The sequence below is a fragment of the Manduca sexta genome, chromosome 11 (genome assembly GCF_014839805.1).
Source record: "Manduca sexta isolate Smith_Timp_Sample1 chromosome 11, JHU_Msex_v1.0, whole genome shotgun sequence".
Taxonomy (NCBI): domain Eukaryota; kingdom Metazoa; phylum Arthropoda; class Insecta; order Lepidoptera; family Sphingidae; genus Manduca; species Manduca sexta.
In genome coordinates this window covers 2544226-2559557 of record NC_051125.1, presented here as the reverse complement: position 1 = coordinate 2559557, position 15332 = coordinate 2544226, and the positions used below count along the sequence as shown (strand labels likewise).

The window sequence follows — 15332 nt, the reverse complement described above, 5'->3', positions numbered from 1 at the left end:
ATACATCATCAAATTATAGATCTATCTATTCCAGCTTAAAACAGGACGTATGACATCAAGTCACACACTGCACAGTGCACACCAATTCCTCCACACGTGCATCGTTCATATATCATCATCAGATGATTCACGTTCTCATTTTGCATATTTCACAGGAATGAGTGCATGGGTAATCCCATTATGGTATTGACGAAATATATTCAACAGGAAAAAATGGGACCTTTTGTAGAGCATGTTAATATGACATTAATTAATATCTTTAATATGACTGTTAAACTATAACCACTTAAGAGATAAGAATAATAGATAAGAATAAATGAGAATAGTAAATCATTCACTGGATAAGTACCAGGGAAACATGAAAACAAGTAGTATAAGAGCATAACGACGCAGTTAGTACCTGAGCTTCGGTTCGCCGAATAAGGTAGCGAAGACAATTTGCGCGTTGGCTACGAAAAGGCGCTTTTACGATGAGAACAGCGCACGCCTATAATAAATTCTAAGATAGAACTGATGTCCAACAATTATGATGTACCTACATTCCACTTCGCGGTTATTTTTGGGGTCAAATTGTGTTGAAGTATTGAATCCAATAAATTTTTATCTCTAATTCTCAGCATTATCAGATAAATAAGTATTAAAGAATTTAAAAAATCGTACGCAGCTTCTCAAACAAAACATGTGCACTATTATTAGCTAAACAGAGATATTTCTACAGCACTGAACTAAAGATACCATCGTTTTCCAAACAAAAAATCATCCAACATAAAACATCTTTTTAATCTCCAATCAAAAACTCTAAAGACACGGAAATGATAGCAATAGCGCCGAATGCACACTGCACATCATTAGAGCCGCTTTGTTTATCGGACGTCCGGCAGTGACGGACAGACGAATGCGCGTTTCCTGCCTGGAACAAAAACAAGGCGCGGAGAGCGCGGGCGTGGACTGGACGTAAAGGCGTATGCACATGAGATATGGAACACATGCGACTAAATTATAGTATAAATACGAAAATTCAGTACAAATAGTTTGTGTGTCAACGTTAATAAAAAATAGTAATGCAATAAAATTTAAACAGCTGTCAATAGTAAAACTTCTGTTGGGGAAGATTTAACATAGCGGTGCGGAGGTCTCTCTAATTTGCCACAAACCTTCTCTGAATGTTTGTATGCATATTATTTGTAAAGGCGAAAATATAATAATTCGAACATGGTCATATTCTTTACATACAAACAAATCAATAATTGTTATTCCAGTATTTTTGTCAGCCATTTTAATATTCGATCTTTCAGCATGAGATCAGGCACGATACTGATTATAATTATTCAAATGTTCAGTTTTAAAACGCAAAGTAGCAGTGCGCATTATCCCGCCGCTTTAGAACCGAGTCGGCTCGGCGCGGAGCGTCTCAGGTAACGCCTTTCACGAGCCTGTTATCAAATCGCAGGCATTACATTATCATTTTACTATCAGGCGCTAAGAAATTTCTGATTACTTTGTAATCGTAAATTCTTGTGTTATCGATTATTGCACATTACGAATACGTATTTTTATTAGATAAATTAATTATAAGCATTCTCAATAAATTATTTTAAAAAAATACTGAATATTCAAAATTAAATTCTAAAATACTTACGTCCATATTTATCTACAGCAAAACAATAATAAAATCAAATAATTGTTTTTTTTATCAAAGATCGAAAGCTAGCAACACATTGATCAAAATTAAAACCTATTTTAGTAGTAATTGAAGCTCCGTAATAAAACAAACATAATATATACACATTAATAAATCGTTCAAACAATCAATATGCTCCACAAACAAACAAAACAAATAGAATCTTCCCTGGCGCCTTAGCAATAACAGTATCGATAGTACACCACTGAGCAGAGGGGACATCGGATCTAAAACCAAAATGTCACATGTACAACTCCTTATACAGACACCTATGCCTAATGGAATATATACCGCCCATATATCAGGACATTACCAAAGAGTCATAATAGCATGATAGCACAGAAATATAGACTCTAAAGTTGAATGAATAAGGAACAAGTTTTTAATGTGTGACCGGCACGTGCGTTTCAATTGCCATGTGGAAGTTACAGCTTCCTGCAAGTCCCCTCAGATGTAGCACGTACGTAACATAATTAGTTCAAACTCACGTGTTCGTAGAACTGTCCACGAGGTTTATTTTGGTCAGTGCATATCAAAATTTCCCGTTTATATGTTTACATTCACACTAATTCTCGATTATTCCAAAACTGAAATTAAACAATTTAAGTACTATTTCTGTATGAATTGATGATTGAGAATACTTAAAACACATCAATACTTAGTCAAAAATGCAGTTCTTATAAAGATTGTAATATAATTTCTACTGTATTGCAAAATATAAACATTGACTGGTTGCGTAATGAAATCATCGTATGCATACCAAAGTATTGCGTAGTTTATCAACAAAACGAAATTTAGTCTAAGTTAGTATTGCTACATTTTCATCAAAATAAAGCACAGGGATATACGAATATATCATGAAATATAGGCATACATTTACGTGATGGATTCGTGCGTATTATACGAGTAATTTTTGATAAAGATAGATCACAGTTATAAATTACAATTGCTAATTCTTTGACAACCGCTGTCCATTAATCCATAGAGACATAGAGAAGAAATTAGATTTTTTATTTAGAATATACATTACAAACAAAATATCCGTATTATACCTTACAAACGACAACTGGATTCAAAACATAAGAACAGGGGGGCGACGGCCAACAGTTCAACAAGCGCTGCCCATATGGAGAAACATAAACACGACGATGAATCGCAGTGAAGTCATCTGGTGCATTCTTGTCGTATTGCGTGGAGCATATTAGTGGCTTAGAATAAGTAAAATAGGACGGATAACGCCTTGCTTAGCTCTGTACACAGTGACTAACACTTAGTCATAACACTGTTTTGAAATTGTGTTTCTTGACGCGTCTGTGGCCGCATTCGCATAACAGTTTGAGATATTAAGATATTAATACAACTTTATGCGTATAAATAGATCATTCAGTTAATGCGGGTGAAGTAATAAAGATTTTAAAGTGTCACAAATCGTAAAATATTACCGTCACCTGCAAACTCGTGTGCTTTAAAATGTTGAAAGTTTAGATAAAAAATCTATTTGCGTTTAGATATTTATTATATTTGTACAACCCTTTTCTCTCCAGATTCTCTATTTATAGTTCGCGCTGATACACTCATCTAGTCCAGAATGCCACACCATAATATTTACAAGAACCTTTAATCCATACGAATATATTTAAACTATATAATATGCTAATTCATAATCAACTTTTTATAGTAACCTCTTCAGATTCCCATATCGCACCTATTTCCAATCGCGTACCAGTCAATCGTAATTCGCCATTAAGTGTCCCGCCACGCATCTGACTCGAGCAGCGCTATCGATCGCAAGCAGCTGCGGTTAACAATGCCCACCCCGTGGTCCCTTTGTTCTAATTCTACAACCGCACTACTCTTGTATAACAGTATTGTTCACGTTTATAAATCAAAATGTTTCAATTGTAGATTTTGAAACTTGAATTGCCAAAGATTGGACGAATGAAGAAATAGTTTAACAACAGTGTGTCACATACAACTCTGTGAAAGACTTTGACTCTGCAGTTACCAAACAAATGTATTGAGTGTATTTAGAAGTGGACTAAACAGAATGGAGGTGAATTCTAAAGACCTTAAGTTATAAACATTATTTGACATGATATGAGAATGTAACAAGTCCCAAAGAATTGAATATGTAAATCATTTAAACACTGGTTTCTATATAATTTGGTGTTTATATTGTAATACCTTAACACTGCCGTTATAAAGAATAGGCAGATTGTGACAAAAAGGTGTCCCAATAAATCATGAATAATAAGGGTCGCTCACAAAGAAACCAAATGATTAATATTGAAATTGATGGATGAACATTAGCAACTTATCAGGAAACACTCGTATATGTCTAGACAAAGAAAATAACAATAACAAACAAGAATGTTATCTTGTTGAAATCACCTGTATCCATTACTAACCATGTATCATTACTAAATCTGAAAATATAAGATTATCGAAATATTTTTAGTCTTTCACAATGTGATCGAAAAACAGGCAGATATGCAAAAGCATAAAACTCAACTTTCCGGTTTTATCATACTTAAATTTGAGTATTTTGTAAAAATATCGATGAGTCAAATTTCTCAACTCAGTGTCAAAAGTAGCGGACATGACAACGGATATAAAAACGTCGCGTGCATAGATTAGAAGCACACGTAAAGCCGCTTCCTGTGTCAAACTTTACAAAAAAAATATTTGCATCGCTGTTGCCGTCTCTTTTGTTCCAAGTACGTGCGACAAGGACAGATGTAGATGTAGGTAAGTTGATCCGAATGTCGATGTAGAAATGAGACACTGCGGCGAGTGTCTCCAGTAGGGCTTGCCGAACCGCGATATCAAATTCAGTGTACCGGAATATTATATAAAAATGTGGTGTCGAGAAAGTAAATTACTTAACGTATTTGGAAAGGATTCATCTAAGTCACTACTTTTCCTCCTTATCTTGTAACTTCCCCGTCAGCTAACTATTCTCAATATTGAGTGCCGCATTTTTATTACTGATACACAGTACTACTTTATCATTAGTATCCAACTTTATTGCTGGGCATTGGTAAATACGATCTTCGCATTTTTGTCAAAAATTCACTGCGTAAATAATTTACGAAAACAGTTTTTAATTCTAACCTAAAATAAATATTACCGGTATTTCATCGTGAATTTTCACACAGAGCGATGAAAACAAACCCGCCGCGGGCACGCACTACACGGCGGGCTCCAATTACCATGCCTTATGGAGGGAAACAATACGTCATCCAGATTCCTGTAGGGTTTCTAAAAATCTCTTACTTGTATGGCTCTGTCGTCATGTACGACACCTTCCTTTGCACTTACATTTTGCACACTGTGCATTTTTAAGTAGAGGGTAGATAATATGCAGCAGCTGTGAAAATTAGGTCCAAGGGCTGTTATTACATTTTGCTTGCTTGCAATATTTTATTAATAGGGTTACATTATTCATACTTTGCTGAATGTTATCATTAATTTAACAACAAATCGATTAATGTGTTTGATAATATTAACAATATCAGATTTTTATATGATGCAATTTCCATTATGAACATTAATGAATAATAATGAAATGTCAACGATCTATGAGCTAACCTCTTCTGTAACAATATTGTTTGATTTCCTTTCTATATATTTGAAGAAATACTTGAATTTTAAATGAATAAAATTTCTATTATTCCCAAATAAATTAACGTCTTAAAATCTTATTTCCTTCGCGTCATCATGATATAATTGACGAAAAGCATCAAACGAAATTTGATCATCTATTATAGCTTTGCCCAGACCAAGCGCATCCACGGTTGCCTCGCCGGGGAATTACTACTAAGCATCCTCGACCAAAGCAATCTACGACCAATTTACGTCTAACACCAAAGATTTGGCTCCCGAGTCTGCTGAACGAGACCCACGAACACACGTGGACGCGACTAATGATATACCACAAGGTCAATTAAAAATCAACTGAAGTTCCCTATTGTGGATTACCCAACGCATGTCTATGGCGTGTTGATTGTAACAATTAGCTCGTTAGGTGTTAACTGATTGAATAACAAAGATTTATAGGGAACTGTACCGTGTGAAGACATGACAGCTTACTAGATTGTATAGTATTTTTATGACTCTAAAATTGGTAGGTTTAAAGTTTTCTAAGTAAACATTGGAATGTAATAATTTGTAATATTTATAAATCTTCGTTTTTATGAAATATTAATAGGTTGACTTAAACTTGTACATAATTATGAATCTATACTATTATATAAAGCTGAAGAGTTTGTTTGTTTGTTTGTTTGTTTGAACGCGCTAATCTTAGGAACTACCGGTCCACACTGAAAAAATCTTTTTACGTTGGATAGCCCTTTATTCGTAGATTGCTATAGGCTATATATCATCACGCTATACCCAATAGGAGCGGAGCAGTAATGGCTAATCTCAGGAACTACCGGTCCAAACTGAAAAATTCTTTTTGTGTTGGATAGCCCTTTATTTGTGGAGCGCTATAGGCTATATATCATCACGCTATGGCCAATAGGAGCGGAGCAGTAATGACTAATCTCAGGAACTACCGGTTTGAACTGAAAAAATATTTTTGTGTTGGATAGCCCTTTGATCCCGGAGTGCTATAGGCTATATATCATCACGCTATGACCAATAGGAGCGGAGCAGTAATGAAACATGTTGCAAAAACGGGGAAAAATTATTAGTTTTGAGAGCTTCCGTTGCGTGCGCTGCATAAACGGTTAAAGTTATGCAACAATGATGTATGACGGGATTGTTCCTCTTAAAAAGTTCTAAAAAATATATTATAAAACAAAGTCCCCCGCTGCATCTGTCTGCCTGAACGAGTTAAACTCAAAAACTACCCAACGTATTAAGATGAAATTTGGTATGGAAACAGTTTGAGACCCTGGGAAGAACAAAGGCTCTCGGGAAACTACTACTTTTATAACGCAAAACTTTAGCCTGAAAAACTTTATAACGCGGGCGGAGCCGCGGGCAAAAGCTAGTAAAGTATAATTATCCAGAATGCTTGATAAAATGTGCAAAACAAAAGAAAAATCCGTAGCCAGCTACCGTAGCAATAGAGGCTCTCCTAGATAAAGCAACTTCAATAGCAAGAAATGCGGAGCAAATGAATACTTCGACAAACTTTTTTTAACTACTGTTTCCAGTGAATAATAAGTACTTCAAGTTTCAACTACAATATAAACTTTGCTTCGTCTCGAAATCATATTTCCTTCGAAAAAACATACGCTCGACTTCGCCGTTGCAGACATTTAAATATGCATAACTTTCAACTTCAAGTACTGCATTACAATATCTTCAACATATTTCAAAATTTACATCATAGCGTTTCTTAATTTGAACATGAATATCTCGAATTCACACAGAACTTGTCAATAGCTATATTTTTTATTCTCTTAACTACAGAGGTAAGCTAGATAAAATAACAAATACATTAATTGCCATGTTGAGATCAATATTCCATAGAAAATTATACACCGTTCGTACACATATTATATGAATGCAAAAGCATCTAAAAGAAAATCCGCATTCTGACTTATGTTCCGAGGAGTTCTCCTGTCTCCCCAGAACCACTACTACTCATTGAGAGATCTGTGAATCATATCATTGGCATTCAATAATCAAGCTTCGTGAATGTAACTAAAGAGATTTCTTGAAAAGAATAATTGTTGTTTCCGTTCCACGTCTTATTTGGTGCACTTACTTTTCCAAGAAAATTAAAAAGTACCAGTAAAGGAAAGGTATTATATCGTTGTCAAAGTAATCTTTCCAGACAAGTTACTATACATGCTTACGCGTAGGGTTTTGACACCGTTAAGACTCCTCAAAACCACTTTTCAAGTAAATATGTGTAATTTATCACCATTAAAAATGAGTTAATAACGCATCTTTTTAAAAAAGCCAATTGCAGTACTGCCATGCCATAACCATAACGCAGCACGGCCACTGAATTGTCTCGTTTTTGATGAAATTATTCACGAAACGACACCGCATTCAAATGGAAATCATATTTGCAACAATGGCTTGTTCATAATTAAACGTGTCTTTAACACTACGCATACGGGAATACATTTCCTCCGCCAAATGAAAATACATCATGACATCATCAATCAGTATTCTCATACGTTGTCTACTTGACTAAGTACATCAAGAGTCATATCGACAGTTTGTATTTATCGTATTAAAATACAGTCAGATATAACCGAGTCATGTTATTCGAACTGAAATGGCTGTGGGCAAAAAAGTCACAAATCCATATGGATCGCGAAATATCTGAATTTAATCGCGTTCGTGCATTGTATACAATGGAACAAAAACGATTCCGTAGTAAAAACTCGTTCGGACGGCTGAGATCCAGCGGCAGTCTGCGCACTAAAGACTGGTCCGGCAAGGAATCCAATAATAAAATGGTCAAATGCACAATGCCTTACATAGGTTTTAACTCAACGTGATTTAACCTGCGGATCACGTATTTTTTTTTTAACTATCGCTGCGATACTGGAAAATATCTTACAAATCTTCGTGGGGATGCCTACAACGGAACGGAATGCGATAACATTGGATACCACACCAGTTGACGCTTTATTTTCAATCTATTCGATTTTACTATCAAGGACATACAAGGCCCAATACCTGTTTATCGACCGTAAGAAAGGGTTCAATAGAGCATGCAATTTTGAACCGTATAACCACAGCAAATAGTTTTAAGGAGGAATAAAATTGTAAATGTGGAAAGATTAGACTCAGTCACCATAAAGTAAAAATTCCGGTATTTGTAAAGCTATAAACCCTACCCCAATCCGGGTGTAAACAAATCTATTATTACACATGACGTTAGCCAAAAGGGTTCAAATAAAACAAACGCCTAGTTTTCTAAGAAACATCCACGTCCCGAATCGGCCAGAATGTGCAAGTTCTAAATATAGCCGTGCCTTTTGACTGTGAGGGGATTTTGGGAGTTCAAAGACCTCGCGAACCGGCCCATCACGCGATAAAGTATTCCATTTTTATGAGGGAACCAGACCGAGGCGAAGTTCATGGGCGTGTATTGATGAGACATCGTATGAGTAAGCGAATTTCAATTGCCTCCTGAAACTGACGGTGCCCTTTCAAAGTAGCCGTAATAACATGACCGACATTTATTATTTTTATAAGACTATACCTTGTGCTAAACGATTGATTAAATAAAAGCATGCAATTTTATTTCGTAAGTAAATTTTAGTTCATAAAGATGATGTAAAAATATGAATTAAACTTATACATGCATTAATGCAATTTGCTAAACAAGTAGTTTTCATTACGAGCACTACATAAGCTGTAATTGATAATTAATTATTACAATTTTAGAATTATTATTTAATAACATTCACATTTCCCAAATCCAAACTACAGTTTTACCCAAATAATCGTTAATTATAGCGTACACATGAACAATCCGATTTGGCGATAGATTCGACACCTATCACATCATGGGGCAGGAATATGCACAGCAAAAAATGTCGGTGCACGGTGCACAATTATATAAAAAGCTATAGAACAACGTTATATTGCCGTTGGACAGTGTTGAGTAAGTGTCTCTCGCCGGTTGGCAGTTCTCCAAACCTATAAACGTCCTAGACGAAACCTTAGATGCAGCTTCCTTATAGAGCTGCAGTGCAAACAAATAGCCAAACGACGAATTCAATTTAGACACAATATAAACTTACATGAGTGCAATTGCAAGTCACGAGACTGCAATCTCTTTCATGATTATATTAAGGTTCTTGCTTGCACAATGATTTAACGCAAAGATACTCTAATTGTCATAACGACTTACTTACTAAACTTCACTATTACATAATTGATTCCTGACAAAAAAATATTACACTTATACTACTTATGGTGGATTATGGACTATTAACTTTACAGTTAATGTTTCAATAAAAATCAGTCTCCTAAAATCACACCTATATAAAGTTGTCATACCAAACACTAATAGTACTGATATTGAATTCTCACTTGCGAATAAGCCTAGCCAATCGAATTCATCCGCATTTTTACCTCATTAGGGAGCGAGTTGTTAGCTGTTAGTTTATCAGTACAGGTCATAAACTTCACTGCCAAAGCCAATTAGTTTAAACCGTGTTAATTAACAACTCGCGTTGTATCATCCTGTCCTATTCGCCGGTTGCGAGTTACTACTAGTTTTTATCCGCGTTTCCCTTTGCTTTGAAACCGAATGCTATTTCCTCGGGAAACCAGACCCTATGGTTACGTAAAAAACGCTATGTAATAATTAGAAACCCGAGCTGGGTATCTGTCTCACGGGAGTGCTTTTAAAATGGTTGTAGTTGCACTTGTGAGCGAGTTTCTATGTGATCGTTATTAGTAAACTATGCACAATAATGAAAAGTGTTACTAATATCTAGCTTATTTTCAGTTATTGTAAAACCAAAACAACACAAATATTTGCAGACGTTGTCCAATTGTCAAATAAAGAAATGGGTATTTTTCTTCAAAGAAAAAAACACAAGATTAAAGAATAATGCCGCGCACGTAAAACCACACACAAAGTGAATATAAAAAACTGCTGATTCAAATTATGCAATAACCGATGCGGCAGACAGAATCATGCTATAATAATAACATGAACTCGTTAAACAATGATTCAAAGACCACACAGAGCGGGCCGTAACACAACACATGAATGGTTCGTACTTCGTACACACCGGGATCAATGCGCGTATGTGCTAAAATAAATATTATGGAAACACGTCGAACGGTAACAACCGCTTCCTTAAACAGAGCAGAAACGATTGCTCACTCCGACCTGGTGGGATGTTGCACAATATTATCGGAAGAAAACAGGGCGCCATATGCGTGGCTTTCGGCACGGCGCGGCGCTGCGTCCTCCAGATTGTAAGGGCTAGGTCAACTACTGGACTTACGTCAACTATGATAGCTTTCTATCTAAATCTCAGGACAGGCAATTGTATATTAATGTGTCTAGAAACATGGTATAAATGGATTGAATTTATGCAACATTGTAGACTTACGCTTTTTAATCATAATGATTAGACTTAATTCTCCAAACTTTACCATAACGGAATAGACATAATAATGTGATTTTGTTACTTTTCGTAACACCGAATATAAATATCTGCAGATGGAAAGTATAGTGTTAAAGTTCAACCGCATGATATTAAATAGGATGTGTCAAACTTCACACCATTAATTAGATTACCATGTATAATTTGGTAGCAACTAGCAACGAAAGCTATATTTTTCTATAACATTAAATGCCCATCCGTTTGGGTAATAAATAAGACCGGATTACCATTAAGCGCCTTATAGCTGTAGGAGGAAATATCTAATTGACAGCGCATCGTAGATCGAGGAATTTCATCGGAAATTAGACGCCAACGTCAATTACTGTATAAACTTCGGCAATTCAGGAACTAGATATTAGGAATGTGAGTTAGCACTCATTAAGACCTAAGAATTCTATTCGCAAAACAATAATTTAGATTATAATAAATAATAAATTAAAATTAATACCAGATAATTTGAAAGCAGATGCATCGGATGAATGCAATTAAAGAATCAAGGATGCGACCGGTTGACATTTTTGAACGAATATATATTAATCGGAACCTGTTCTTTATTAAAAAAGCTTGCTCAACCTTCGGCGGTTGGCCAATATAATACTACAAAAACATGTAACGATAAATTATTGTAGACTAGTTTTTGACCGCTAATCTACCCGCGTACTACATACGTTTCGAATAAAATAGGAACATAGAGCTATTTTCTTGATTCCTTCCATCATTAGATCATAATAACTTGGCAGTTACCTTACATCATATACTTTAATCGGCAAATACCTCATCAAATTCATGAACCACTTTTTGCAGAGACAAACGAAAGAGCAATTTAAAGCTTCTAAATCGATAGCATTATTTTCATCTTTATTATATTGACACAAGCAAGATTTTTTATTAATATAGATAGATGAGAATCCTGGCTGGGCTCGTGAGAACACCTGTTTAATACAACAGTTGACACGTCGCGCGGTTCAAGGCTCAAACCGTATCAATCTATATTCGTTCCCAGTCATGAAGTTTAGTACAATGATCGCGTTTTCTGAATTTCTATTGCCTGCATTTACAAATTTTACACACATTATTACGCAATCACGTCACTTCAATTCGCATAAGATGCAAATCGCTCCTGATTATATTCTGCGCACCTTTTAAAGAGTTTTTTACGACCCGGATAATATATTACCATTCATCTTCAAATTACTGAGAATTAAACTTGAACGCAGTGATTACTTGTGAAAAATTAAGTGATTTACACAAAGTTTAAAACTTTTTACTTGTAATTTGTAACCAGTAATTTTGAGTTTGCTTTCGGCGTAACTATGAGAAAAGCAATCCTGCTTCCCTTACCTTAACTAACTATACGAATATTGAAGTAGTTTCCCCAATATCTACGTTTCAATACTCGCACAATATTAATTTCAGTTCTTCCGTCCATATGATGTGAAGAGAAGTTAATTAAAACTATTAACAAGAGCATAAAATCTTTAACTGATTGACGATTATGCCGTAATTGTTGAAGCTCTGAAGTTTTACGACAAGATAAAATTATAGAGGTACCACGTGTGAGTACATATTTCAATTTTAAATCAACGAGTTTCCTAAATTGTGTTTGGTATTTTCATACTTATAGCATTCAATGTTAATTTTAGAATAGGTATGAATACTAGAACAAAACCTTTTTTTGAAAAGTGTACAAAAGCGGTAGTGATTACCATCGCCAATGAACACTCACAGGGGCTGTAGGAGTTTTATCCATCGTAAAGGAAAAAGAATGGAAACAGGGAAGGGAGAAGACTTTGTAGATTCTCCAATTATCTCGCGGGGATCTGGATCGACTTTACCCAAAGCACAACCACGTAGACCACAGACTATAGACCTAACTGCTACTCTACGGTGATGTACTAACTAATACTAACCCGATAAAGCCTGTCCCGTTATGCTGGTCAAAAGAAACGGTATGAGAACAGTGCAGCGGAGTACTAAAGTAAATTTTCGCTAATAAAATAAGTTTCGATATTCGCGTAGAAACATAAAACGGACATCCTTGTATTCGATTATGAAATCTTGTTTGTTAACAATACTTATCGAAATACCAACGATTCTAATAATACAATAAGAAAAATACTTTTTGTTTTACGTTAATAATATGCTTAAATGTGAACAAAGTGACGGGGTTATTATCCTATGCTCTATAAACTACATAAATGAAGTCATTCGTAGTACGGAGAGTCTTTAATAAAAATAGAATTTATCAAGATGAGATAATCGTCCTATATTACTCACAAAGAATGCTCTATACTCTATATTACCCTGATGGATTTTTCGGTCCAGTCGAATTCAAAATCAAATCTCAGAATCTTGCAGTACAGGATCTAATCTAGGACCCTAGTCAAGAAGCCTTTTCCGTTAGCGTTTACACTTACTAACGGAAAGATCAAAATGTACAAAAATGGCACATACTAATCCGGCTTGCAACAGAAGCTAGTTCAAACACCCTTGCTATTACTGACCGTCCTTGAATTAACTTTAGCTTTGAGTAATCCCTGAAAAATGCGTCATATTAATCATAACGTTTTCTGCTTTAACGTCGATTAGTCACATTTGGTGACCTGAGTTCCGTTTTGGCAAAATATTTCATAAGAAAGGAATTATCGCGGAAATTACAACACTGCTGCACGTGACAAAATTATTACATTTATGACTTCTTGTTACTGGTGTTATGCGTTTAATTAATTAAATAATAATATCATAGTCTGGTGCCTTCGTACCAAACCTTCATGCCAACTTACTTGTGTTATATTTCTTAGTTATGGGGATTATTTTAAAGGAACACATTTCTTTTACATACTCATTATATACCTCTATTTTATTACGGGATAATAAATGAATGAAGACATAAAAATATATATTATGAGTTAGTGACGATTTTATAATAATATAATTATTATTTTGGATAATCTATAGGCTATATATAATTATCACCATTCTCACATAATTACTTAACTTTCTTATATAATATTACCAACCAATTTTGTATCTTGATTAAACATTCTCAGTTAATTTTGCTCATTCGTATCTAGGACTTATATTTTCATTCATCTCATAAACGAATGATGCACTTGGTTAAAAATATATTTCAATCCGAGGGAACAATTCTTCTCGTCGCAAAAGGGTGTCGGCCTTTGGGAATTAGCACACTTAGCGGGTTCGCACGGGATAAATCATTTTTACGACCGAATATAGCATTCATGACTAGAATTAAGATTATAGGTACATTTGATTAGATTATCTTATATTTCCAAATCGGTTCCGAATACATAGATATATTTGAAATATGTTTTTAGATATATTCATTCAAATTTCCAGTACGTTTAACTGTATACAGGTCTTTATTAGCTGTTTTATAATTGTATTTAATTTTCCTGCATCGAAGTCTAGCTGTACAGGAAACTTAATCTCATATCGATATTACTTTTGAATTATATTCATTGCTAACCCAACTTATTTATATATGATATAAGTAAATAATACAAATTGTTTCAAATTCGTAAAGCCTACCTGAGCTCATACCTAATAGATTAAATGCACCCAATATTTGAAAACTAAATATAAGAGATTAGGCTAAATTATAATCGGTAGAATATTTATAACTTAGTAAATGTTTTATAAAGTTACCTGTTACGAAATCACAATGTCAAAAGGACCCAATCTAATCAATTTACGAATTGATAACTACCCTAGGAAGGTTCACTTGACTTCTTAAAAATTCTATTACCTACATGCAGGTACACTTAAGAAAAAATATTCCGAGTTACAATTCCAATAAGATCCACTAAACCGATATCGCATTTTATGATCTCAAAAACCAACAAATAAATTAGTTGCTTGACGGCGTAGTTATTGAAACTTATTATACATGATACGCAACATTATATGCCTTCACATTACACCAGTTCTTATTCATAATTCATAAATGAACTGTGTATTATAGAAATAAAGCGACCATATTATTGTTTGATACATACCTTAAGGAAACAATCGGAGCGGACGAGGCGCCGGTATTCCAAATAAGTAAACACACTCTCACACAATCACTACACTGTTAATGAAAAACATAATTATATCATTAATAATTTTTTCATACAAATAAACAGCTGGTTATGTTTTTTGCCGCGGGGTTGTCAGATGTGTCCTTGAGGTACGCTAAACGCCATGTTGTTTTGTGGACGGGCGCGTGGCGACTGCGCGCTACCGCCCCTTGCGTACGCGTGCGCGATGCGTCACCCCAGTCTCGCATCCCGCCTGCGCTCCAATATTGTTCCTTGTTCCTATTTTTGTACACCCTTCGCAGATGTTTACATTGAACGATTGCGTTTCCGACATGGATGCATTCAAAAAATAAATATTTGGTGAAGATTTATTGATAACTGCAACTTTATTTAAACGGTAAGTTTCAACTAAACAAAAAAAATTAGGCACTATCCAATATTAAGAAAAGTCATGGAGAGGAACTTATTAGACTAGGGGTACATATCGAAAATAAATAAAAC

The 15332-nt window shown here is 34.9% G+C and overlaps 1 protein-coding gene across 1 annotated transcript in view; it reads right to left on the bottom strand.

Annotated features, from left to right (window-relative positions):
• The window catches only part of LOC115449220 (disheveled-associated activator of morphogenesis 1), a 132297-nt gene extending 117263 nt beyond the window's left edge, over window positions 1-15034 (bottom strand). Inside the window, exon 1 of the mRNA XM_037437396.1 lies at window positions 14808-15034. The gene's annotated coding sequence lies outside the window, so the exon portion shown is untranslated. The remainder of the gene's footprint in view (window positions 1-14807) is intronic.
• Between the last annotated feature and the right edge of the window lie 298 nt (window positions 15035-15332).